Source organism: Nerophis ophidion, linkage group LG09 (assembly GCF_033978795.1).
Source record: "Nerophis ophidion isolate RoL-2023_Sa linkage group LG09, RoL_Noph_v1.0, whole genome shotgun sequence".
NCBI classification, from domain to species: Eukaryota; Metazoa; Chordata; class Actinopteri; order Syngnathiformes; family Syngnathidae; genus Nerophis; species Nerophis ophidion.
This window is the reverse complement of record NC_084619.1, coordinates 54,858,076-54,885,606: the sequence shown is the minus strand read 5'-3', so window position 1 is coordinate 54,885,606 and position 27,531 is coordinate 54,858,076. Positions and strand designations below refer to the sequence as shown.

The window sequence follows — 27,531 nt, the reverse complement described above, 5'->3', positions numbered from 1 at the left end:
TGTGTGTGTAAATGTGGAAGTAGTGTCAAAGCACTTTGAGTACCTTGAAGGTAGAAAAGCGCTACACAAGTACAACCCATTTATCATTTATGTCTCTATGACATTCCTACCGGAAGTTACGAGCAGTTTTGTCTGTTTTCTTCCGAGGAGCAGTTTTGTCTGTGTTTTATTCCTAGGGGGCGCTAGAGCTCAATTTAGAGTTTTTTTATTTATTTTTTTATTAGATCGCAATTTTTACCAGTCCTGATGTGTGTGTCCAGTTTGGTGAATTTTGAATCATTTTAAGGGGTCAAATTAAAGCTCAAAGAGGAAAAAATGACATTGTTTAGGAAACTTTTGTTTTGAAGAGGTTCTTGCCAACTTCCTGTTGATTTTTGCTGAAGGAAGTCTGTGTATGAAATCTAGGTCTAAGTGAGACCTACATTGAGGGTTTTATTTCATGTCTCTTCGACATTCCTACCGGAAGTTAAAAGCAGTTTTGTCAGGTTTTTTTTTTTCCCCAGGAGCAGTTGTGTCTGTGTTTTATTCCTAGGGGGCGCTACAGCGCAATTTAGAGTTTTTTTTTTTTTTTTTATTAGATCGCAATTTTTACCAGTCCTGATGTGTGTGTCCAGTTTTGTGAATTTTGAATCATTTTAAGGGGTCAAATTAAAGCTCAAAGAGGCAAAAAATACATTGTTTAGGAAAATTTTGTTTTGAAGGGGTTCTTGCCAACTTCCTGTTGATTTTTGCTGAAGGAAGTCTGTGTATGAAATCTAGGTCTAAGTGAGACCTACATTGAGGGTTTTGTTTCATGTCTCTATGACATTCCTACCGGAAGTTAAAAGCAGTTTTGTCTGTATTTTTTTCCCCAGGAGCAGTTTTGTCTGTGTTTTATTCCTAGGGGGCGCTACAGCGCAATTTAGAGTTTTTTTTTTTTTTTATTAGATCGCAATTTTTGCCAGTCCTGATGTGTGTGTCCGGTTTGGTGAGTTTTGAATCATTTTAAGGGGGTCAAATTACAGCTCAAAGAGGCAAAAATGATTTTTTTTTTAGGAAACTTTTGTTTTGAAGGGGTTTTTGCCAACTTCTTGTGGATTTTTTCTGAAGGAAGTCAGTGTATGAAATCTAGGTCTAAGTGAAACCTACATGAGTTTTTTGTTTCATGTCTCTACGACATTCCTACTGGAAGTTACAAGCAGTTTTGTCTGTTTTTTTTCCGAGGAGCAGTTTTGTCTATGTTTTATTCCTAGGGGTTCGCTAGAGCGCAATTTAGACTTTTGGGGTTTTGTTTTTTATTAGATCGCAATTTTCCCCAGTCCTGATGTGTGTGTCCAGTTTGGTGAGTTTTGAAGCATTTTAAGGGGGTCAAATTACAGCTCAAAGAGGCAAAAATTAAATTTTTTAGGAAACTTTTGTTTTGAAGGGGTTTTTGCCAACTTCTTGTTCATTTTTGCTGAAGGAAGTCAGACTTACATAGAGGTTTTTATTTAATGTCTTTACGACATTCCTAACGAAAGTTACAAGCAGTTTTGCCTGTGTTTTTTCCTAGGGAGCGCTAGGGCGCAATTTTGAGTTTTGAGGTTTTTTGTTTTTTTTTATTAGATGACAACTTTCGCCAGTCCTGATGTATGTGTATAATTTGGTGAGTTTTGAAGCATGTTAAGGGGGTGAAATTACAGCTCAAAGAGGCGGCGGAATAATAATAATAATAATGATAATAATAAAAGCTTAGAAATACAATAGGGTCTTCTGTCCCAAAGGGACTTTCGGTCCCTAATAATAAAACCTTAGAAATACAATAGGGTCCTCTGTCCCAAAGGGACTTTCGGTCCCTAATAATAAAACCTTAGAAATACAATAGGGTCCTCTGTCCCAAAGGGACATTCAATCCCTAATTAGCTAACTTCAATGAACCCAAAAATACCATAAAATAATTATATTCTCACTAACAACAACTGTACTACTTTATGAGTACGTATTTTCTATTGTTTCATTGACAATAAAACCGCAAAGTCCATTTGGCTGTCAGATCTGTTTTAATATGAGACAATGGTGTCAAAGTCATGCTTGATATAAGAAATTACATTAAAAAAATAGTTTTATACTTGTGAGTGTTGATGACACACTTTGAAAGAGTTGATATTCTAGTGTCAAGCATGTTTTACTTAATATAGGTCATAAAATCTCAGCAAAAAGCTGTCATATCTTACTGAGATCATTTAGGACCAAAACACTTAAAACAAGTAAAACTAACCCTATCTGCTTTGTGAGAATAAATCTTTGGGCACTTTGATTGGATTTTTGGGGGTAACGAATCGATTCTCGATTCAAAACAGTTCTCGATTCACAATCGGTACTTTTTTTTAATAACATTGGGTGCCGGTTCTGTGGGGGAACATGCTTTATTTTTGGCGTAGCAGAATATGATGAAGCATATGTAGCATTTGGCTTCACGGAGTTGTTTCCTTTATTGTGAAAAAACTTACAATGTTATGCAGAAGTGTACTTATAACAATTTTATAGATAGATTCCACTTTTTCATAGAGGGCACTAAATATTTTCTGGGCTATATTCTATTCTCGTCGGGCTGTAACAGAACATTTTTGAGAAGTATTGTTCTAACCCAGGGGTTGGCAACCATGCGGCTCTTTAGCGCCGCCCTAGTGGCTCTCTGGAGCTTTTTCAAAAATATATGAAAAATGGAAATGATGAGGGGGAAAAAACAAATTTTTTCTTTTAATTTGGTTTCTGTAGGAGGACAAACATGACACAAACGTCCCTAATTGCTATAAAGCACACTGTTTATATTAAACATGCTTCACTGATTTGAGTATTTGGCGAGCACCGTTTTGTCCTTCTAATTTTGGCGGTCCTTGAACTCACCCTAGTTTGTTTACATAATGGGTGTCAAACTCTAGCCCGCGGGCCAAATTTGGCCCGCTGTGTAATTTCATTTGGCCCTTGAGGCAATATCAAATTAACATAAGAACTGGCCCGCCGGTATTATACAGCGGTGCCGCTGTAACACCGCATTCACCGATTTCCTGGGAGACTCTCGAATTTCAGTGCCCCTCCCGACAATCTCCCAGTGCAACCATTCTCCCAAATTCCACCTGGACAACAACATTGGGGGTGTGCCTTAAAGGCACTGTATTTAGCGTCTTCTACAACCTGTCGTCAAGACTGTTTTCCCTCATCACAAACAGCGTGCCGACCCAGTCACGTATTATATATGTGGCCTCTACACACATGTATGTAAATGCAAGGCATACTTGATCAACAACATACAGGTCACACTGAGGGTGGCCATATAAACAACTTTAACACTGTTACAAATATGCGCCACACTGTGAACCCACAACAAACAAAAATAACAAACACATTTTGGGAGAACATCCGCACAGTAACACAACATAAACACAACAGAACAAATACCCAGAACCCCTTGTAGATACCACCCCCACCCCCACGCTACCAACAAACCCCGCCCGCCCACTTGAGCCCCGACATTAACTGAGCAGTAAAAAGGCCTGAATGGTTGATTTATTCATGGTTATTTTATTTTCAAATGTATTAGCCTGTGGAAAAAGTTAATGTTGATATTTACCTCAGAAGGCTGCAAATCCAAAAGAGGCATTCATTTTTAATTTTAATTTGATTTGATATTCCATTGATATTTTTGAAATATTATTGTTGTTATTATTTGAAACTCAATGTTGCATGTCACTATAAAGTTATATAAGCCTTGCTTGTTCAATATTCAATGAAAAACTTGTTTGGGTCCCTATTAAAAGGTTAATTTGTTCAACCTCGGCCCGCGGCTTTGTTCAGTTTTAAATGTTGGCCCACTCTGTATTTGAGTTTGACACCCCTGGTTTACATGTATAACTTTCTCCGACTTCCTCAGACGTGATTTATGCCACTTCTTTTTCTGTCTCATTTAGTCCACCAAATTTATAACGTTGTGCATGAATGTACAAAAGTGGGTTTTATTGCTGTTATTGACTTATGTGGAGTGCTAATCAGACATATTTGGTCACTGCATGACTGCAAGCTAATTGATGCTAACATGCTATTTAGGCTAGCTATATGTACATATTGCATCATTATTAGACTGACCATACGTCCTCTTTTCCCCGGACATGTCCTCTTTTGCGGGGGCTGTCCGGGCGGAATTTCTTAAATGCCTCAAAAGTCCGGTATTTTGAGTTAGGGTTGCGTGTACGGTATTTTCGATGTACGAAGGTTAAGAAGGGGTTAAAAACAAAACAAATTGTGAAGGTATGTGCGCACGCAGCAGAATTCGTGAGGGAGGGACAGAGAGAGCTTTTTATGATAGATTTATCAGAATTAGGGGTGTCAAAAGTGTGCGGGCCGCATCTAATGTTTTAAATACCAATGGTACATTCTAAAAATACTATTAAACTAAACAAAAACATAACAAAAGTGAAAAAGAAAGCTTAAAGGTGAAATGCAATTTAGAAAAAGTTGCAATGTTGACTGATATCATTGCTCAAAACATAATATTGAATCAAAATCAATGTTATTATGAATTATTGACATATCCAAGGTTGCCATTACATCGCATCGAATATTCCACTTTGAAAAATATTTTTGGTGGAAGATTTTGCATATTTTGTGCGTTTGCCATTAAAAACATAGTTTTGCTTGACAAAAAAAAAGGGCGGAAAACAAACAACATAAAAAGAACTAAAACATTTTGAAACGAGGGATAGATAAGAAGTTGATGTAGACTCCGGAGATTTCAGTCTTAAATATAAAATGTATGTATGCCCTGGCACGCCATTATCATCATTTCATGACCCAAGCAAAACACTTTTTACACTTTTATACTGAAATAAATACACCTACAATTTATTACATAAAAACAAAAAAAACTACCAGCAACGGTAAAGTTCAGATCCATGAAGAAAAGAAGAAAGTGAATGAATGTTTATAACTGAATACATTTACATGTGCATACAAATTTGTTTTCTTTTTATTATTTTTTTAATGGATGAAGTAACGTTTATGACAAACTTTTTCCAAAACACAACATGGTGTCAGGCTTTCCCCTGACAGTTTGTCTATGTTTTAGTTTTTTTCCTCTGCATTTGTCTGTTTCCTCTGTGTTTAGTATCTCCTATCTTTAGTTTCTGTCTAGTGCTCTTATTTTGTCAGCTTCCTGTCTTGTTCCCTGAGTGCTGTGTTCCTCCTCAGCTGCGGCTGATTGGCACCTGGCCACACCCGTTGCCAATCAGCCTGCTCCTATTTGTACCTGCTTTGTCATGTGTCAGTTGCCGGATCATTGTATTGTCTTGTCGATGTCACGTCTAGTCGCTCTTGTGATATGTTATCGCTCCTGTCGTGTCGTACCTTGTCTTTGCAGCGTAGCTGTAAGCTATATTCAGTTGATGTTTGTAGCTTACGGTTTTTTGTTCCCTGCTTCCGTTTTATTTTTCATTATACAAGTACGACTTCTGTTTGCCTGTTCGCTACCCGCTAGCTTCCACGCTAAGCTCCAGTTCGTTATTTTCTAGCTCCCAGGCTAGCTCCTTTTCTTTGATTATCCGCCTCGTGCGCGCTTTGTGTTTGTACCCTTTTGGTTTGGTTTTTCTCTTAGTATTTAATTAAATCATGTTTTCACATTCCATGCCTGCCTCCATCTCTGCATCTTGGGGTTCGTCACCAAATAACCATGACACATGGAATGTTAGATATAACGGGTTAATGCATACGTTTATAATTTTTTTTCAAAACGCTTACAAAAAAGTGGTACCCTAAAAATTAACTAAGGGACCCCATTTTTATGACTTGATGGGGTTCCTTGGACCCCATTTTTAAAAGTTCCTAGCGCCAACACTGCTGTCAACATAGGAGAAAAAATTGCTTTATTTAAATTAATATATTATTTATAAAGCAAGTTCGAGTATCATTGGCAAATTTTCACCGAGTCCCGGCCTTGGCACGCATATATGTGTCCTCTTTTTGGGATTTCAGAATATGGTCAGCCTAATCATTATGCCTCATTTGTAGCTATATTTGAGCTCATTTAGTTTCTTTTAAGTCCTCATAATTCAATTTATATCTCATGACACTATCTGTATGTAATATGGCTTTTAATTTTTTGCGGATCCAGACAGATTTGTTTTTGTATTTTTGGTCCAATATGGCTCTTTCAACATTTTGGGTTGCCGACCCCTGTTCTAACCCAATATGGCCTGCCGGGCCTGAAAGATTGGGGACCCCCTACTATAGACCGTCACATGACCCGACGCGGTCCAGTCGCACCATGATTCTGACTTGTTTGTTATCTCACGGGCGCTGTGCGGTGTCTCCTATCTGAGGTTGAATGTCAAAAGGCGTTCCGAGTGAACTTTAAGCTGGTCCTCTGCTGGGAAACAGCATGGAAGGACATCTGTCACAACACACACACACACACACACACACACACACACACACACACACACACACACACACACACACACACACACACACACAATGCCAAGTCCTGATCCGTACTGGACATGCATCTACTTTTGTCGTTTCGAGATATCTATTTCCCGGTATCGCCTTTACTCTGCTGGTGTTTTTGTGCTTTATTGCCCCCATCTTCACCTCTGCCCTGATTTCCAAGCCTTTGCCCACCAAGACCGATGCGCTCCCTGATTCAATTTTAAAACTACACCGCGTCATACTCCTAACAACATGCCCGTCTCATGCGGCTAAATATGGTAATCAAAATAAACACTTTTTTTATATCAGAGCTCTGAGCTGAAGTCCCTCTCGCTCCCCTCCCCTGCAAGACTGCGATGGCGGATCATGAGGTTTAAGCGTTCCTCGTCTGGCATGTCGAGGTCACAGATTTTCTCAGAGGGTGGGCAGACCTCCCGATTCTATTCCCGCCGGTCTTCCCCGCGGATATTCCCAGCGGGACTCTCGGTTAAAAAAGGAGGCGGCGGTCTGCTTCCCAGCGGATTGCGCCCTGCTTCCGTTCCCTACTTCCACTGTCCTGGTTCAGGCGGTTTAATTATAGTGTCTACCTGCGGCCACGCGTGTGCAGGTGGGCGGAGCTTTGCTTCACGCTTTCGTTTTTCAAATTGAAAAAACGAGCAGAGCCAGGAATGGACAGCGCTTCTGTTGGTTGCGGCCAGGTAGTGCATTTTCCTTGAAGTGACCCATTTTTGTGTGTCTGTAGCTTTAAGGCTAAAGAGCTGTCTTTGTCCACACTTGTCTCCGAAAAGCGCCACCTCTTGACACTCAGCATCAAGTGTTGGAATTGGGGGTTAAATCACCAAAAATGATTCCCGGGCGCGGCCACTGCTGCTGCTCACTCATACTTGCCAACCTTGAGACCTCCGATTTCGAGAGGTGGGGGGTGTGGGGTGTGGTCGGGGGGTGGAGGCGTGGTTGGGGGCGTGGTTAAGAAGGGAGGAGTATAATTCACCAACTCGAGTATTTCATATATATTTCATATATATATATATATATATATATATATATATATATATATATATGTATATGTATGAAATACTTGACTTTAAGTGAATTCTAGCTACATATATATATTTTATTATATATATAAATAAGAGAAATAGTTGAATTTCAGACGGCACCTGTCAAATACACAGTAATAAAAACACTGTTGTTCTACTAACTGTACTTTGCTTGCTGGTTACTAAAAAAAAAACCAACAACACATACCTTTCACTATTTGAGTAACCTTTGTTCTGCCATTTGCGTACTGGCGAGAGTCACTGGCCGTCATGTGCACAACACCACATAAATCGTTGGCCAATTAAAAAGAAACCCCATAACGCTATAGCCAACATTCACCAGGAGATGGCAACAGACAACATAGAATCACTCTATTACAGATGGCTGTAACTTCCTCATTCTTCTGCTTGTCTCCTTGTGTGTGCAGTTTTTTATTAAAATCTGTAGATGTTGTAACGTTATTGGGCAGGCAAGCAGACGTGAAAACAGACTGTCCCCACTCATGTCTGCATGGAGCTGGAGGGGTCGTGGCCTCCAGCTCCGGCTGAATTTCGGGAGATTTTCGGGAGAAAATTTCTTCCGGGAGGTTTTCGGGAGAGGCGCTGAATTTCGGGAGTCTCCCGGAAAATCCGGGAGGGTTGGAAGGTATGTGCTCACTGCTCCCCTCACCTCCCAGGGGGTGATCAAGGGTGATGAGTCAAACGCAGAGAATAATTTTGCCACACCTCGTAATAAATTTATACATTTTATTTGTAAAAAAAGATTTTACGTTGAGCAAACAACCTCAAAGTGCCACAGTGTAAAAATAATAATAATAATAAAATAGAAAAATATTAAAAATAATAATAAAAAAAGATAATAAACATAAATAAAATATAAAACTAAAAACAGCCCAGTAGCTAGAACCAGCATGCATATCTATGAAAAGGCTTTTTTAAAAAAGATGGGTTTTTAAGCCTTTTTTAAAAGCATCCACAGTCTGAGGTGCCCTCAAGTGGTCAGGGAGAGCGTTCCACACACTGGGAGCAGAGGAGCAGAAAGCCCCGTCCCCCATTGTGCGTAGCTTTGTCTGTGGGGGTGTGTGTGACAATCATGGGTACTTTAACTTAACTTTATCCACTTCATATACGGTACCCAAACTCTGCATTTGTCCAATGCAACGGGAGATACCACATATCTCGCTACTATATTGGATCCACTATGGACTGGACTCCCACTGTTATGTTGGATCCACTATGGACTGGACTTTCACAATATCCTATTCGACCTGCTCGACATCTATTGCTTTCAGTCTCCCCTAGAGGGGTGGGGTTCCCCACATATGCGGTCCTCCAAGGTTTCTCATAGCCCCTTATGTGTACCGCGGATGTCGTTGTGGCTTGTGCAGCCCTTTGAGACACTTGTGATTTAGGGCTATATAAATAAACGTTGAAGGATTTATTGATTGATATGGAAACGTAACATTGTGGGGCGGCATAGCTCGGTTGGTAGAGTGGCCGTGCCAGCAACCTGAGGGTTGCAGGTTCGATTCCCGCTCCCGCCATCCTAGTCACTGCCGTTGTGTCCTTGGGTAAGGCACTTTGCCCACCTGCTCCCAGTGCCACCCACACTGGTTTAAATGTAACTTAGATATTGGGTTTCACTATGTAAAGCGCTTTGAGTCACTAGAGAAAAGCGCTATATAAATATAATTCACTTCACAATTCACATTATTGGGACTGGTCCTGGACGATAAAACTATATCAGTACATGTATTTGATATAATTGAAAAATACGTTCGATAATTTCCGATAAGCGGGAGTTGGTTGCACGACCAAAGGCACTCGCTCGCTGGTATCAGAGCAACGCAGGAAATGATCACCGATCACTGGCTGCGCAAAACCTAAATATTGCAATTACAAACTAGTAATGATCAAGTATCGCTAAAACATGTTTGGGATCTCATTAAGGGTTTTTTTGAGGCGTTTCGATGTTGAAGTTGTTCGCAAAAGCATGTTTTCACATTTAGAGGTCACATAGAGGTCACAAATGTTAGTGACGGCTGGAGATACAGGACCATAAAATGCCGGACAAACAGGTTCAAGCACACTTTCTACCCAAGAGCAATAGTGTCGCTCCACACAATCATGGCATAAAAAAGAATGGCTGCGCATGTGAGCTGTGTGCCTGGTATTTATGTTTTTTATTGATTTATTTTTATCTTAGTACCAATGTTATTATGTTTTTATGACCAATAAAATTGTACTAATGTGTTTGCTTGCAATTTCGTTGTACAATGTACAAGGACAATAAAGATATATTCTGTTCTAAAGACTGAACCAGCGGGGCATCGATGGCCGGCAGTCTCGAGGGTTCCTTTCGGAGAGACCCCACATGCCCGAACAAGTGTCAAAAGGGCCGTAAGGACGTTGCCTTTGAGCGATCACCCGCTGCCTTCGTCTTCTACTGACATCACGGCAACAGTGGTGGCTGTGATATTTTCCTCAAAGCGGAGTCTCGGAGGGATAGGATTTTATGAGAGTTAAATAATTCTAAGAGTTCCGTTGCGCAACTTAACGTTGGAACAACATGTTTTTTTACGACGTTTAATTAATGTTTTGTTTTGACCTTGATTTGACCGTTGAAATTTGGTCATTTCCCAACCGATATCCTTCAACACAAATACAACGTTGAAACAACATGCTTTTTGACAATGTTCAATTAATGTTGGGTTGTGACTTTGATTGAACCATTGAAATTTGGTCATTTCCCAACCGATATCCTTCAACACAAATACAACATTGAAACAACATGCTTTGTGATGACATTCAATCAATGTTGGGTCGTGACGTTGATTGAACCATTGAAATTTGGTCATTTCCCAACCAATAGCCTTCAACACAAATACAACATTGAAACAACATGCTTTGTGATGACATTCAATCAATGTTGGGTCGTGACATTGATTTGACCATTGAAATTTGGTCATTTCCCAACCGATATCCTACAACACAAACCCAACGTTGAAACAACATGCTTTTTGACGACGTTTAATCAATGTTGTTTCGTGACATTTATTGGACCATTGAATTTTGGTCATTTCCCAACCAATACTCTAAAACAAAAATACAACATTGAAACAACATGCTTTTTGACAACATTTAATCAATCTCAGCCTGTGATGTCGACTTCTTCATTGAAACATGGTCATTCCCCAACATTAACGTTGTCTGAATTTACAAATAAAAGTATTTTGCAATGTTGTTTCCAAGTCAGTTTTAAAGGACATATACGAATAACCAACGTTGTATCAACGCCTTGTGCCTGCTGGGAAGTCTTCAAGGCCAAAACAAGGGGGAGTATTGGGATTGGTCCTAAGTCTATCACTTTAAAAGGGCAAAGTGTTGGTGAGGTTGAAAGGATATTCATCTTTTTATACTCTGTTGAGCCTCGCCTCATATTAGGGGACAACTAGAAGGACCCTGTGAGGTTTTTGGGTGAGGAGTGTCAGAGCAGGGCGGCGAGAAGTCAAAGTTTAAGTACATCTTTGGGAAATGAATATAAATCAGAGTAATATGCTGCGACGGGATAGAAGCACGCACACACGGTCTTTCGTCTATTTGACCTCTAGTATGCTAATTCTCAGTACACACACACAAACACACACACACACACACACACACACTTTGAGGCACAGCTGCAAACACATGCGGCCGCACGGCTGCTAATGGCAGATCTTAATGAGGGACAGTGTTGAACACAAAGCTGCTTAGGCTTTAAGCGTCTTTGCCACCCGCCTCTGGAACAGTGCTCTTCTGACAAAGTGAACAAAAATGAATAAATTTAAGAAGGTCAAGTCGACAACGTCTGACCTACTTAGCAATTTAAGGCGCGCACAAGCTTAAGAGCAACACACACATCTCAGGGTTTCCCTTAGACTGCCAAGATACCTGTGGCGGTGGGGGCGTGGTCACCATGACATCATTGTGTAATTTGCATACAGGGTTCATATGAGTGCTTAAAAACCTTGAACATGCTTGGATTTTAATGTTGTGTTTTCAAAGTTTGAAAAATGCTTGAATTTTGGGTGAAGTGCTGTGAGCACCCCCCGCCACCCCAAAAGGGACAAGCGGTAGAAAATGGATGGATGGATGTTTGTAAATGCTTGGAAATGTTCATCATAATTCTCGGCAGTCTGATTCAATGGGCTAATTATAAAGTGGAAAAAAATTAGTTTCCTTAAAAATGAAAGCGACTGTTGGCTTTGCACGAGCCCTTACATTAGGTTGTTGGCATGCCAGAGCCGTATATACGTGTCGAAACCCAAGAGGACAGTGGTGCGTTGTCAGTTTAATGAACATTGGATGGCAAATAAAAAATACAAACTTCGGATAAAACATGGACCAAATCCACGTGTAGCCTGCTGCAAAGTATGCAAAAAGGAAATTAATTTGCACTTGTTGGACTTGTTTGCACTGTGAAGGTCATATGTCATTTGTAACCTTTTGCACAACATAGAGCTGAGTTAATGTGAATGATTTTGAGTTTGTGTACAACGTGGTTTGATGTATTTTTTGCTCCATTATTTTGGTTGATTAATTAACTTGTTTGACTACCTCAGTTAAAGCAAACAAGTTACCATTGTCGTTTTGGTTAATTGCATTAAAATGGTCACATTATTGGACTTGTTTGTGCAGTGAAGGTCATGTAATATATATATATATATATATATATATATATATTTACAGAATATTTAGGACAAGCCAGGCGTGAACGTGAGTACATATTTATTGATATTGTAACAAAACTACACAAAAAGGCAAACAAAGGGCGCGCACAGTGGCGGAGAACAAATACTTGGCTACAAAAACAAATGACTAGAACAAAGGCTGTAAACTAAAAACGTGAAACGAAAACACTTGCGCTGTGGCAAGAATAACAAACCAAAAACTTGCACTGGGGCATAAATACAAAACTTACGTGGCGTGGTCAAAAACGAACAGCAAGGCATGAAGGTAGGTACATGGAAATGTGGGTAAGGTAGGTAGGTACATGGAAATGTGGGAAAGGAATCAGTAGGTAAGGTAAAGTTGCCAGGCTGAATGCTTGGCAACTGTGGCTTAAATACTAGCAGTAATAATTAACCAGCAGGTGTGAAAACTGAGGACCGGGGCATGGCATGGAGACAAGGTGGAAACTAATGAGTTACTATGGAAACAAAAACAAACCAGGAAGTGCAAAACAGGAAACAAGTGTCCAAAAAACAGAACATAACATGACGAAAACAAAACATGATTTCCTTGGCGTGACATATATATATATATATATATATATATATATATATATATATATATATATATAATTTGTAACCTTTTTCACATACAATTGCAGACTTGCTGCCTACGCTCAGGATAATCGCGTGCGTCTTGTTTACGTCATCACGCCAAATTTGTTACGTATCATTTGCAATTTTCCCTCCAATTTTTCATATGTGTGAGCAAACGCCAAAACTCCTTGAGCAGTGGTCTCCAACTACCGATTGGTAGAACAATTTTTTATAAATTTTGTTTAATTTATATTTTTTATTTTTTTAAATAAAATCAACATAAAAAACACAATATACACTTACAATTAGTGCACCAACTCAAAAAAACTCCCTTTTTCATGACAAAAAAAGAAAATTGGTTTTAACACAAGTTTTTTCTCCAGTAGAACGTGACCTCTCAGCCACGTCCGTATCCTCTCTCTCTATTCCCGGCTGCTCACTGTTAAAGACAACAGATGATTCGATTACCACGTACCACCTGTGAAATCTAATCACCTGCCCGCTGTGTCTCGCCGTCCGCACATGCCCCACCCCTATCGACAGAGGTGGTGACCTTTGCTCCTGCGGGCGTGGTGATCACACTCCCTACACACATGCATCTTCTACACAATGTTTTTTCTGCTTGTATCAATGCTGAGGAAGACGCCATGTTGATGCATGTGTACAATCTGAGCCGCATCGCATAGGAAGATGCATTTATCAGCTATTATTATTATTAATATGCTTGGAATGCACTGCATCATACTTGGCGCCGTTTCTTCTTCTGCGGTCCAGCAGAAGGCGAGACAACTTCTGAAATCCAAGCCTAAGGTGGCTGCCGACTGGGCCCCCGAGAAACTTCTCTGTTTCTTTGAGATTGTCGCCTGTTGTCGTCCGACATCCCCTACGGCCGTTGTTGTCCCTCTGTGCATTCAACTTGACATTATCAGGCGCTAATCATCTCCCGCCACGGACTTACGTAAAGCGCCGCCTGCTGCGGCCAGGCTTCGTTCTAAGTGCAGGCTCAAGGCGGTCCTGGCGAAGCGACAGAGAGGATAAGAGAGAGCGTTCTCGCAACGGCGACGCGTCACATCAGACGGCTGTGAGGGTCATGTGAAATAATATGCTTGAAAAAAAAAAAATCCCATTTCCATCTCACATACATGTTTATTTGTACGACATATACCTTTAAAAAGTAATTTTTTACACAGACGTGTAGCTTCCCTGAAAAAGTAATTAGATTACTATTGTAAGTAATTGGTAAGGAAAGTACTAATCGGTAGGTCGTGAGTTCAAACCCGGCCGAGTCATACCAAAGACTATAAATATGGAGCCCATTACCTCCCTGCTTGACACTCAGCATCAAGGGTTGGAATTGGGGGTTAAATCACCAAAAACTATTCCCGGGCGCGTCCACCGCTGCTGCTCACTACTCCCCTCACCTCCCAGGGGGTGATCAAGGGTGATGGGTCGAATGCAGAGAATAATTTCGACAAGCCTTGTGTGTGTGTGAGACAATCATGGGTACTTTAACTTTTTTTTAATTTTAATGTGTGACTTTTTTTATCTTAAATTTTGAAAGATGTTTCATGAGAGCGGGACGCGTTCATGATGATGTCCATCCATCCAGTTTCTACCGCTTATTCCCTTTTGGTGTCGCGGGGTGCGCTGACGCCTATCTCAGCTACAATCGGGCGGAAGGCGGAGTACACCCAGGACAAGTCGCCACCTCGTCGCAGGGCCACCACAGAGAGACAGACAACATTCACACTCACATTCACACACTAGGGCCAATTTAGTGTTGCCAATCAACCTATCCCCAGGCGCATGTCTTTGGAAGTGGGAGGAAGCCGGAGTACCCGGAGGGAACCCACGCATTCACGGGGAGAACATGCAAACTCCACACAGAAAGATCCCGAGCCTGGATTTGAACCCTGGACTGCAGGAACTTCGTATTGTGAGGTAGACGCACTATGCACTAACCCCTCTGCCACCGTGAAGACTTCATGATGATGTGATTTTCTTTAAAAATGTTAAGTTTTACTAAGTGGGGGTCACGTCAAATGGACACCAGGTGGCAGTAGTGTACAGATATTTAATATATAGTAAATATATCTATATATAATAATAGTAATAAACAATACTAATAAGCTATAGAATGGTGTGTGTCAAAAATCCAAGAGTATGTATGGTGTAAGACTATGTTAAGTATTTAATTGGAGTGTGTGTTACCAACGTGTTGACGAGAGCAAAGGAACGCGGGAGTCCATGGGCTGGCAGGATCAGGGGGCGAAAGAAAGGCGTCTGAGTCCAGGGGCGAGCGAGGAGTCGAGGGACCAAGGAGGCAATCAAAGGAAGAAGGAGATCCAGGGAAGAGTGAGACGCACAGCTCACTTTGCAGGGGACGGAGGGTTCTGCGGGGACAGGGGAGAAGACACTGAGAACACGGGGAGTCAGAACACTGTATGTAAATTGAGAACTAAGTTCCCGCGCCGATCCTTGGTCCACTGGTCCCTTTATACAGTCTCACTTCATCAGTCACAGGTGTCTGAGGCGTGGACAGCGACCCGCTGCGGCGGAGAGTGGGTGTGGTCCGCTTGATGAGCGCGGGGGCGTGTCTGGAGTGCGCTGTCAGCGGGTCCTCTGGTTGTCTCCGCAGCGGAGGGAGACGCAGAATGCGCATGTGCCACAACAAAAAAGGCTTAAAAAAATGTATACACACCTTTTAAAAACAAACCTGTTATTATTCATCATTATTAACATATATTTCTATATGGTATTGTTTTGCTATGTTTTCATTATAATGGTTGCTGTTTATTGTACAATGTACTTAGTTGAGAATTGTTCAACTGTCTGGAGACTTTTAGTGACTTTTTTAATCAAAAACGACTTGCAACAAATCTAGCATCTTTTTTCTGGTGTTAGTATAGTGTGTACTCGTGTTTAGAGGCTACTTCTGTCCTTCGATATCGGATATATTAAAGTATGTCCACTAATAGTGAAGTGAAGTGAATTATATTTATATAGCACGTTTTCTCTAGTGACTCAAGGCGCTTTACATAGTGAAACCCAATATCTAAGTTACATTCAAACCAGTGTGGGTGGCACTGGGAAAAGGTGGGTAAAGTGTCTTGCCCAAGGGCACAACGGCAGTGACTAGGATGGCGGAAGCGGGAGTCGAACCTGCAACCCTCAAGTTGCTGGCACGGCCGCTCTACCAAGCGAGCTAAACCGCCCCATCAATATATAATATACATATACCTTTAAAAAGTAATTCATTACACAGACAAAAAAGCAATTGTAACACTATTGAAATTACCCTGATGTACGTAATTGGGAGGGGAAGTATTTAATATGTGCCTTTTTTTATTTTAACCTTCAAATATCTGGTGTATGCAGTTGAAAGATGTTTCATGAGAGCGGGGTTCCTTCATGATGATCTGATTTTCTTTATAAAGGCTCAAAAAATGTATACATACATTTAAAAACAAACCTGTTATTTTTCAGTATTATTAATATATATTTACTTGAGAAACAAATCCATCATCTTTTTTCTGATGTTATTATAGTGTGTACTCGTGTTTAAAGACCACTTATATCGGATTGTGGAGGATCTCTTCCCTCCGGGTTCCTTGGGCCACCAATGAGGGACATGACTGCGAGCAGTTTTGCCACTTTGTTTATTCTTTTAATCAACTTCAATTCTGGTCGGGTTGCTCTTCAGCTCTTGCCTCTTCAAACTGCTCGCAGCAGAACCTCCAGGTTCTGTAACAGCTTCTTCCCTCAGGCCGTAAGACTCTTGAACGCATCATAATAATCCCCTCAATTCCCACCCAAAAACGGATTAACTCGCTGAAATATAAAGACAAGATAATTTACATCCATAAACGTGGATGCATATGCAAAAGTGCAATATATTTATCGGTACAGTAATCTCTGTATTTATATCTTGACCTTATTTTTAATCCTGCACCACAATGAGATAATGTCATGACGTGGACTATGGTGTGATTTGTTTCCCCGTGGTGCAAATCGACTGGACCGGACACGGCGTGAAGGTACTGACATCTTTTAATCTTAACTTAAAAAGTAACAAACAAAAGGGCGCGCACGAGGCGGGGAACAAACTTAACGCAGGAACAAACAAAAGGCGCTCTCAGCAGAGGTACAAAATTTGGCAATGAAAACAAAAAACTATTACTATAACGTGAAGTATGGACATAAAACAAAACTTGCAAACTATGGCACGAATTATGAAAACTTACTTGGAACAAAAAAAGAGCATGGATCATCAGCATGGATAACAAGGGTGTGTAGAGGGTGATGTCGCCCGGCAGACTGCCTGGCAACTGCAGGCTTAAATAGTGCTGTGGTGATTAACAGGTGCATGAGTCCAAGTGAATCAGGTGCATGACATGACAGGTGAAAACTAATGAGTTGTCATGGTGACAAAACAAACCAGAGTGCACAATGAGTCCAAAATCAAACTTGACAGCTAGTGCAACAACATTTAGTTATTATCTGTACTGTAAAGTTCAAATTTGAATGACAATAAAAGGAAGTCTGAGTCTAAGTCGGACTATCAAAATAGTCGTTAGTTGCTGCCCTAAAATGGAGTGCAATACCTGGCTGGAACCAACAGAGGCGCGGTTGATTTAGTCTCTGCATTTACGATTGTTGATGCGAATTGTTTTCCCGTGGTGCAAATCGACTGGACCGGACATGGCGTGAAGTTACTGACATCTTTTAATCTTAACTCCAAAAGTAACAGACAAAAGGGCGCGCACAAAGTGGGGAACAAACTTAACGCAGGAACAAACGAAAGACGCTCTCAGCAGAGGTACAAAACTTGGTTGTGAAAACAAAAAACTATTACTATAACGTAAACTATGGACATAAAACAAAACTTGCCAACTATGGCACGAATAACGAAAACTTACTTGGAACAAAAAAAGAGCATGGATCATCAGCCTGGATAACAAAGCTGTGTAGAGGGTGATGTCGCCCGGCTGACTGACTGGCAACTGCAGGCTTAAATAATGCTGTGGTGATTAACAGGTGCATGAGTCCAAGTGAATCAGGTGCGTGACATGACAGGTGAAAATTAAAGAGTTGTCATGGTGACAAAACAAACAAAAGTGCACAATGAGTCCAAAATCAAACAGAACATGACAGCTAGTGCAACAAAATGTAGTTATTATCTGTACTGTCAAGTTTACATTTGAATGACAATAAAAGGAAGTCTGAGTCTAAATGGAACTATCAAAATAGTCGTTAGTTGCAGCCCTAAAATGGAGTGCAATACCTGACTGGAACCAACAGAGGCGCGGTTGATTTAGTCTCCGCATTCACGATTGATGATGTCCGTTTTTCCCATAGTCAATTAAAAGAAATGTAGTCCAGTGCCGAGTAGTTGCTGCCAAGCCACCAGAGCCAGTGAACGAGAGCAAAAAGGAGGTTGAGAGGGCGAAAGTAAGGATAACAAACCCTGAGAGCCCCTTATGGAATACTGGGACATTTCCCATTTGTCTCTGCTCTAATTGTTTTTCTGGCTGTTGCCAAAAAGGTGTCAGGGCTGAGCCCGCACAGCACAGGACTGCAGACCTGAATTTGTGGAACATACTCGTACTCCCGAAGCTCGCAATCAAGCGTAACCTGGTATTCGCGAGATCCTTCCTAAGAACCTTTCACGCTCACCCCTCGTTGAATCGGCGCCCGGCGGACTTTCTGTGCCGTTTTTTTAATCTCTCTGACATTTACAACATCTCCTCGTCCCCGCCTTTTTTATCTCCGCGGAAAACTTTGATGTGTATCAAAGCAGTTTCTGTTCCCGGGACGCTTGGCTGTCCTTGTCTAAGAAAATGAAACGCAAAGCCCGTCGGCGTGCATGAATCACGAGGTGTGCCGAGACGGCTGCTTAACTGGAAGGCGAAGAAAGGCAGGAGGTCCGAGCAGAATGAGTTTGCGTTGGCCGGCGTTGCTACGGGAGACAACGTCGACCCGGGTATTAAAATTCAGCTTCCCTGGTGGGAGACCGCAGCCTTCAGCTTGAAGTCGGTCTTGCCGCCGTGCAGGCGTACCCTGCGTCTACTCTTTGGAAGGAAGTCCTGATCTCTGTGGGTCTTTTGCCAAAAGTCCTTTAAAAGCCACGTTGCCGTGACAACATCGTTGCCAGGAGCAGAAACTATTTTCCTTTTGCCATCCGGAGTGTATAATGGATAGTGATGGCGTAATGCAGTGGTTCTCAAATGGGGGTACGCGTACCCCTGGGGGTACTAGAAATTATGCCAAGGGGTATGTGAGATTTTTTAAAAATATTCTAAAAATAGCAACAATTCAAAAATTCTTTATAAAAAATTGTACTTTTGTCTGCTCCTGTCTCTGGCCATGATCCCTCCACCCCAGCGGACGATGGCGTGGATCACCGCAAAGGCCACCACAGTGTATATGTTTCTTTTAGTTTTTATTCATAGCGGCATGTAGAAGTGGCTGGTTGTATCAGCTGCTTTAAAGGGGAACATTATCACAATTTCAAAAGGGTTAAAAACAATAAAAATCAGTTCCCAGTGGCTTGTTGTATTTTTTGGAAGTTTTTTTCAAAACTTTATCGGTCCTGGAATATCCCTAAATAAAGCTTTGAAGTGCCTTATTGTCGCTATCTTCGAAACCACTATCCATTTCCCTGTGACGTCATACAGTGCTGCCAATACAAACAACATGGCGGTTACCATAGCAAGATATAGCGACATTAGCTCGAATTCAGACTCGGATTTCAGCGGCTTAAGCGATTCAACAGATTACGCATGTATTGAAACAGATGGTCGGAGTATGGAGGCAGATAGCGAAATCGAAATTAAAGAAGAAATTGAAGCTATTGAGCGAATAGCTATTGACGCTATTCGGCCATAGCGTGGGTGTACCTAATGAAGTGGCCCATAGCATGGCTGCCTTATTAGCATTGCCGGTAAAATGTGCGGACCAAACGATCAGGACTTTCGCATCTTGTGACAGTGGAGCAACTTAAATCTGTTGATTGGTAAGTGTTTGTTTCGCATTAAATGTGGGTATCTAGTTTCAAATGTACATACAGCTAGTGTAAATAGCATGTTAGTATCGATTAGCGTAGCATGTTAGCATCGATTAGCTGGCAGTCATGCCGTGACCAAATATGTCTGATTAGCACATAAGTCAACAAAACTCACCTTTGTGATTTCGTTGACTTAATCGTTGCAAATGCATCTGCAGGTTATCCATACATCTATGTGCCATGTCTGTCTTAGCATCGCCGGTAGACACTCTGGCAAATTCAATGGGGGTCTGGCGGCAGATTTCTTGCCAGTGATGCAACTTGAATCCCTCCCTGTTAGTGTTGTTACACCCTCCGACAACACACCGACGAGGCATGATGTCTCCAAGGTTCCAAAAAATAGTCCAAAAAACGGAAAATAACAGAGCTGAGACCCGGTGTTTGTAATGTGAAAATGAATATGGCGGGTGTGTTACCTCGGTGACGTCACGTTCTGACGTCATCGCTAAAAGACCGATAAACAGAAAGGCGTTTGATTTGCCAAAATTCACCCATTTAGAGTTCGGAAATCGGTTAAAAAAATACATGGTCTTTTTTATGCAACATCAAGGTATATATTGACGCTTGCATAGGTTGGTGATAATGTTCCCCTTTAATGTCTTTAATGTCCTTTGTCTTCTTTGAGGTTTGATGTTTCTCTCACTATGGCTATGAGTTGCTTGGAATTTGGGACATGCTCTCCCTGAGAGAGCATGAGGAGGTTGGGGGTGAGGGGGTAGCGGAGGGTGTATATTGTTGCGTCCCGGAAGAGTTAGTGCTGCAAGGGGTATTTGTTCTGTTGTGTTTATGTTGTGTTACGGTGCGGATGTTCTCCAGAAATGTGTTTGTCATTCTTGTTTGGTGTGGGTTCACAGTGTGGTGCATATTTGTAACAGTTTTAAAGTTATACGGCCACCCTCAGTGTGACCTGTATGGCTGTTGACTAAGTATGCGTTTGCATTCACTTGTGTGTGTGAAAAGCCGTGGATATTAAGTGATTGGGCCGGCATGCAAAGGCAGAGCCTTTAATGGTTTACTGGCGCTCTGTACTTCTCCCTTTTTAAAAAGTCATGCATTTTACTTTTTGAAACTGATACTAATAATTTCCGATACAACATTTTAAAAGCATTTATCGTCCGATTATATCAGCAGTCCCATATTATCGGACATCTCTAGAGGAAACCATTAAAAGACACAACGGTGGACATAAAAAACTTCAGCTGCCAGTTCAGCGGCGCCGTTCTACATACAGCTACAAAAATTATGTTAAAGTTAATGTTAAAGTACCACTGATAGTCACACACACACTAGGTGTGGTGAAATTATCCTCTGCATACGACCCATCCCCTTGTTCCACTCCCTGGGAGGATGAAAAACACTGTCGTATGGGACGCGACTGCGTGGGTTTCCTCCGGGTACTCCGGCTTCCTCCCACCTCCAAAAACATGCACCTGGGGATAGGTTAATTGGCAACACTAAAATTGGCCCTTGTGAATGAATGTGAGTGTGAATGTTGTCTATCTATCCGTGCTAGCCCTGTGTCTCGGGTGTACCCCTGCTAAAATAAGCTCCAGCACCCCCGTGACAAACGGTTGGAAAATGGATGGATGGATGGATAGTATCTAAACATGATGTAGCTCCTCTCCAATAAATGCAAGTGCGCCTACAGCAGGAATACAAATTCTGTATTCCTACAAAATACAAATCTGGCAGGACACTGCAGGTTTTTTTTAATTATTATTATCATCATTAAAAGTGTATTTATGTCCTCTCTGTGTTGAGGTCATGGTATTAAAAACTTGAAAATGATCTGTCTTGGGTACACTTTTTAATGATGAAAAATGATATGGATTTGCAATTTATCGTGATTCATTTTGACTTAACTATGAACAAAATGCGATTCATTGAGGTTAACTATTTTTTATTGTATATATATATTTTATATATGTTTTTCTTATAGCAGCCGTGTCTTAAAACCCCTGGGTTGGATTAATTGGAAGTTTCTCACATAGCTTAAAAAGCACCCACTGTCATTTTTGTGTGTTTAGCCGAATCACTTTGAAATTTGGTGCACTCCTACTGGGGACCGACAACAACGTGTTGTGTAAAGTTTGAGCAAGATTTTTTAACAACATGGCTGCCCCGACCAGCCGTGTGTGTGTGTGTGTGTGTGTGTGTGTGTGTGTGTGTGTGTGTGTGTGTGTGTGTGTGTGTGCAGTGCTTGGCATGTTTACAAACATGTGTCATTTCCCTGTAGGAGAAGTTAACAGAGCATAGCTGAAGCGAAGCAATTTGTGTAATTGAATAGCTTGAAAGACTACATATCCCCAGAATGTGTGTGTGTGTGTGTGTGTGTGTGTGTGTGTGTGTGTGTGTGTGTGTGTGTGTGTGTGTGTGTGTGTGTGTGTGTGTGTGTGTGTGTGTGTGTGTGTGTGTGTGTGTGCGTGCGTGTGTGTGTGCAAGTGTGTGTGTGTGTGTGTGTGTGTGTGTGTTTCAGATTTAGCACGACCGAGAGAAGCATAAATAAGCCTGTGTGTAGACCGCATCACTCAGTATATACACATCATTTGCCACTAAAGGGTCCCCAGTTTCCACTGAGTACCACTCTGTGGACCTCCACCTTGAACATGTTGTTTTTACCCATTCCAGCAGCTACAGTACGTCTGGCGACATGTCCAATAGTCAGCACAATGCAGTACAATTATGTAGTACATATTTAGTACATACGTATTACATATTTAGTACATACAGTATAAAGTACATTATTATTCATATGTGAATAATGCTGTATAATAGACTATATTTATATTATTCCCATGCGAATAATTCTGTATAATAGACTGTATTTATATCGTTCACATGTAAATAATGCTGTATAATAGTGTATTTATACTATTCACATGTGAATAATGCTGTATAATAGACTGTATTTATGTTATTCACATGTGAATAATGCTGTATAATAAACTGTATTTATGTTATTCACATGTGAATAATGCTGTATAATGGACTGTATTTATATTATTCACATGTGAATAATGCTGCATAATGGACTGTATGTATAGTATTCACATGTGAATAATGCTGTATAATAGACTGTATTTATATTATTCACATGTGAATAATGCTGTCAAATAATCTGTATGTATAGTATTCACATGTGAATAATGCTGTATAATAGACTGTATTTATATTATTCACATGTGAATAATGCTGTGTAATAATCTGTATTTATATTATTCACATGTGAATAATGCTGTATAGTAAACTGTATTTATATTATTCACATGTAAATAATTATGTATAGTAGACTGTATGTATATCATTCACATGTAAATAATGCTCTATAATAGTGTATTTATATTATTGACATGTGAATAATGCTGTATAATAGACTGTATTTATGTTATTCACATGTGAATAATGTTGTATAATAGACTGTATTCATATTATTCACATGTGAATAATGCTATATAATGGACTGCATTTATATTATTCACATGTAAATAATGCTGTATAATAGACTGTATTTATACTATTTACAAATAAATAATGTTGTATAATAGACTCTCTTTATATATTTGACATGTAAAAAAAAAAAATACCTAAGTGTTTATTGTTTATTGTGAGCGAACTGTGGTGCTGAATATCCCCCAGCGATCAATAAAGTATTTTCTATTCTATTCTATTCTATCCTACAACATCTTCAACAGTACGGGATGTGCAGTACAGTAATTATGCAAATATTTGCAAAGCTAATGAGGAAACTTGTCGCCCTCCATGGGGTTTCTTATTGGCCATTTTTTGTTGGGATCAAAGGCAGATGTTTATCCAGATGTCAGCACTCCACTCTCTGTATGTGTGGGTGTGTTTGTGTGTGTGTGTGTGTGTTTGTGTGTGTGTGTGTGTGTGTGTAATCCTTTCAGTCAGTATGTGGCTTACTAAAGCGTTGGTTCCTCGATGGATGCACATGTGCGCTGGTTCATTCACAACTTAATTAGTTTATATTTATAGGCGATCGTCTGTTTTCACCATTCCCTCATGTTAATTTATTAATTGTGTCTTTTATTCAAATGCCACGGCATTTTATGGCTATGTTTGCATGTTTAGAAGGTCATGTTGTATTATTTTTCAACAATTTGAAATAAGTGGCGGAATTCCTGCAGTTGCCGAAAGTCTAAAAGGTTTTTTTTTTTTAGTAAGTGCTTTTTGTGTGTCTGTAGCTTTAATGCTAATGAGCTGGGTGTGTCTCCAAGATGCGTTATTGTGTACTTTATCGAGGTTTTAGTACTGGGACCAACAGATGTCATATATGACATACAACAATGTGGAACATCAAGGAGAGGGGGCAACACTAGCATAGCTGTGCTTAAATTACACAGGCTGACTGGCTGATATACTAACACACACAAAAGCACTGACAATTGATATGGTATCAATTAATGTACTTATCATTTGGTTTATTCTGTACGTATGTGGCATCAATTACCAGGAACGGGTAATTGGTACCGTATTGGTTCCAATGTACAATGTACACCCAACCCGCTTGTAAAAAAAAATTTGAAAAAGGCTTTGCTACACATCTTAAAATAAAGGTTTGCCAATTATCAGCCCGGCACTAAAATAATAACCCCAAAAGGGACAAGTGGTAGAAAATGGATGGATTTAGGGAGAAGTACAGAGCGCCAATAAACCTTAAAGGCACTGCCTTTGTGTGACGACCCAATCACATTAAACCTACAGCATTTTTTTTACACAAGGCATACTTGGTCAACAGCCATACAGGTCACACTGAGGGTGGCCGTGTTTAACACTGTTACAAATATGCGCCACACTGTGAACCCACACCAAACAAGAATGACGAACACATTTCGGGAGAAAATCCACACCGTAACACAACATAAACACAACAGAACAAATACCCAGAACCCTTTTGCAGCACTAACTCTTCCGAGACGCTACAATATACACCCCCCGCTACACCCTACCAAAACCACGCCCACCTCAACCTCCTCATGCTCTCTCAGGGAGAGCATGTCCCAAATTCCAAGCTGATATTTTGAGGTATGCTAAAAAAAATAATGCACTTTGTGACTTTGATAAAAATATGTCAGTGCCATGCTGACATTTTTTCCATAACTTGAGTAGATTTATTTTTGGAAAACCTTGTTACATTTTTTAATGCATCCAGCGGGGCATCGGAACAAAATTAGGCATAATAAATGTGTTAATTCCACAACTGTATATATATATCGGTATCGGTTAATATCGGAATTGGTAATTAAGAGTTGGACAACATCGGATGTCGGCAAAAAGCCATTATCGGACATCTCTGCCAGCTACCGTAACATGGCACGGTTGGATTTTACGTTAATCGGCGCCCCAAAAAAAAAAAAAAACACTGGATCCGGTACCCATCCCTGCAAACACGGTACGGGGACTGAGGAGGTTTTTGTTTTAGTGAGGTCATGGGAAGGCACTCTGTCATATGCGTTCGTAAAAATAAACATGGACGGATTATTTTGTTTACTTTGGTTCCCACGTATGACTCGCATTCACTGCCTTTTAGAATCCAACCTTTGCGGCTAAGTTAGATTTTAAAGGCCTACTGAATCCCACTACTACCGACCACGCAGTCTGATAGTTTATATACCAATGATGAAATATTAACATTGCAACACATGCCAATACGGCCACTTTAGTTTACTAAATTGCAATTTTAAATTTCCTGTGAGGTATCCTGTTGAAAACGTAGCGGAATGATGACGCGTGCTTGTGACGTTATTGGTTGGAGCGGACATTTCAGCCCAGCACCACTCACAGCTAAAAGTCGTCTCTTTTCATCGCTTAATTGCACAGTATTTTGGACATCTGTGTTGCTGAATCTTTTGCAATTTGTTCAATTAATAATGGAGACGTCAAAGAAGAATGCTGTTGGTGAAAAGCGGTTGATTGCAGCTGTCTTTAGCAACCGAAACACAGCCGGTGTTTCTTTGTTTGTTGTGAAGTTTTAACACAAAGCGGTCAAGCGAACATGTTTGTCTACGTCAACCAGCAAGTTTTTGGATGGGAAAATTGTGATATTAAGTCGGCTCTTACCGGAGACTTGAGTGGAATATGCGACTTCCTCCTGCAGCTCAAAAAGGCAGCTGTGATCTTGGCTCCTCGGCTTCTCTCAGAGACACTGACATTCACCGCAGCCATCCGACTTTCAGGTATGACTTTATAATCTCAGTAAAACACTTAACACAATAAGCAGATAAGGGATTTTCCAGAATTATCCTAGTTAATGTGTCTAATAACATCTGAACCGCTCCCACTGCCACCGCCTGGAGCCGTTGCCTTTTATTTTATTTTTTTAATTATTTTTTTATTGCTTCACTCTAACTTTCCTCATCCACGAATCTTTCAAATTAATGGGGAAATCGTCGCTTTCTTGGTCCGAATAGCTCTTCCTGCTGGAGGCTATGATTCTAAACAATGTGAGAATGTGAGGAGCCCAGCAACCCGTGATGTCACACGCACATCGTGTGCTACTTCCGGTACAGGCAAGGCTTTTTTATTAGCGACCAAAAGTTGCGAACTTTATCGTCCATGTTCTCTCCTAAATCATTTCAGCAAAAATATGGCAATATCGCAAAATGATTAAGTATGACACATAGAATGGACCTGCTATCCCCGTTTAAATAAGAAAATCGCATTGCAGTAGGCCTTTAAGGACCAGCATGGGTGTGCTCGGGGGTCAGAAGGTTTTGCTCTCGGCCCCTAAAACGCCTCTCTCTCCCCCCATGTGTCCGTCGAGCTCAACCTCACTTTTTACACCGACCGTGTTTTAGTGTCGTCCTCCATCGTAGTCTTTTATTAATACGATTATTTTGCTCGTTAAGGCGTCAGTTTGCAGCATTTACATGAACTCTTCTACTTCCCTCCCTCAGCCACATGTCCTAACCTTCTCCTCGGAGAGCAGACGTCAAGATGGTGTTGTTGTTCCTCTGACGTAAGAGCCACTGAGGATTATGTGATGTTATGCAGGATGGAAATAATACTGTCAGCCGTCTGATGTGTGCGATGCGTCTCTCCACTGTCCTCGGGAAGCTGAAACACTCGTTCCCAGAATGTTCTGGAAATGCTGCGTAAATGTGGAAGATCTGAGTTGAAAAGGTGCTAAAATTGAGAATGTGCAATGAAACAGTTGACAAAGGCTTGGACGTAGTATACATCATACTATTTTTAGTAATGAAAAGTGCAAAAAGTATGAAGAATTTTGGAAATGTGACCAAAAAACTGCATGCCTTAGGTAAGTGCTGGTGAGAAGAGGTTTTAAAATAATTAGCGCATGCTTATTTTTACCGCATTCCTTTGATAAGCGCAGGAGTGAGAAGAGGTTTTAAATTAATTACCGCCCCGGCGGCAATTCAAGGAAATACGGTAGGTCAAGAAGTGGGGGCAACACTGGCATAGCTATGTTAGCTACATGCTAACATTAGACAGTCAGTGTGTTGGCTGACTGGCTGATAATTGGCAAACCTTTGTTTTAAGATGTGTAGCGAAGCCTTCTTTTTTTTTTACAAGTCGCTGTACCAATATGGTACCAATTTCTCGTTCCTGGTAATTGATGCTACATACGTCCATAATAAATCAAATGTTATATAAGTACAGCAGTGGAGGGAAGTTAGTAAATTACATTAATAACAACCTGTAA

At 40.7% G+C, this 27,531-nt stretch overlaps 1 protein-coding gene across 2 annotated transcripts in view; it reads left to right on the top strand.

Annotated features, from left to right (window-relative positions):
* The window catches only part of slc8a1b (solute carrier family 8 member 1b), a 327,899-nt gene that overhangs the window by 137,801 nt on the left and 162,567 nt on the right, over positions 1-27,531 (top strand). The window lies entirely within an intron of this gene.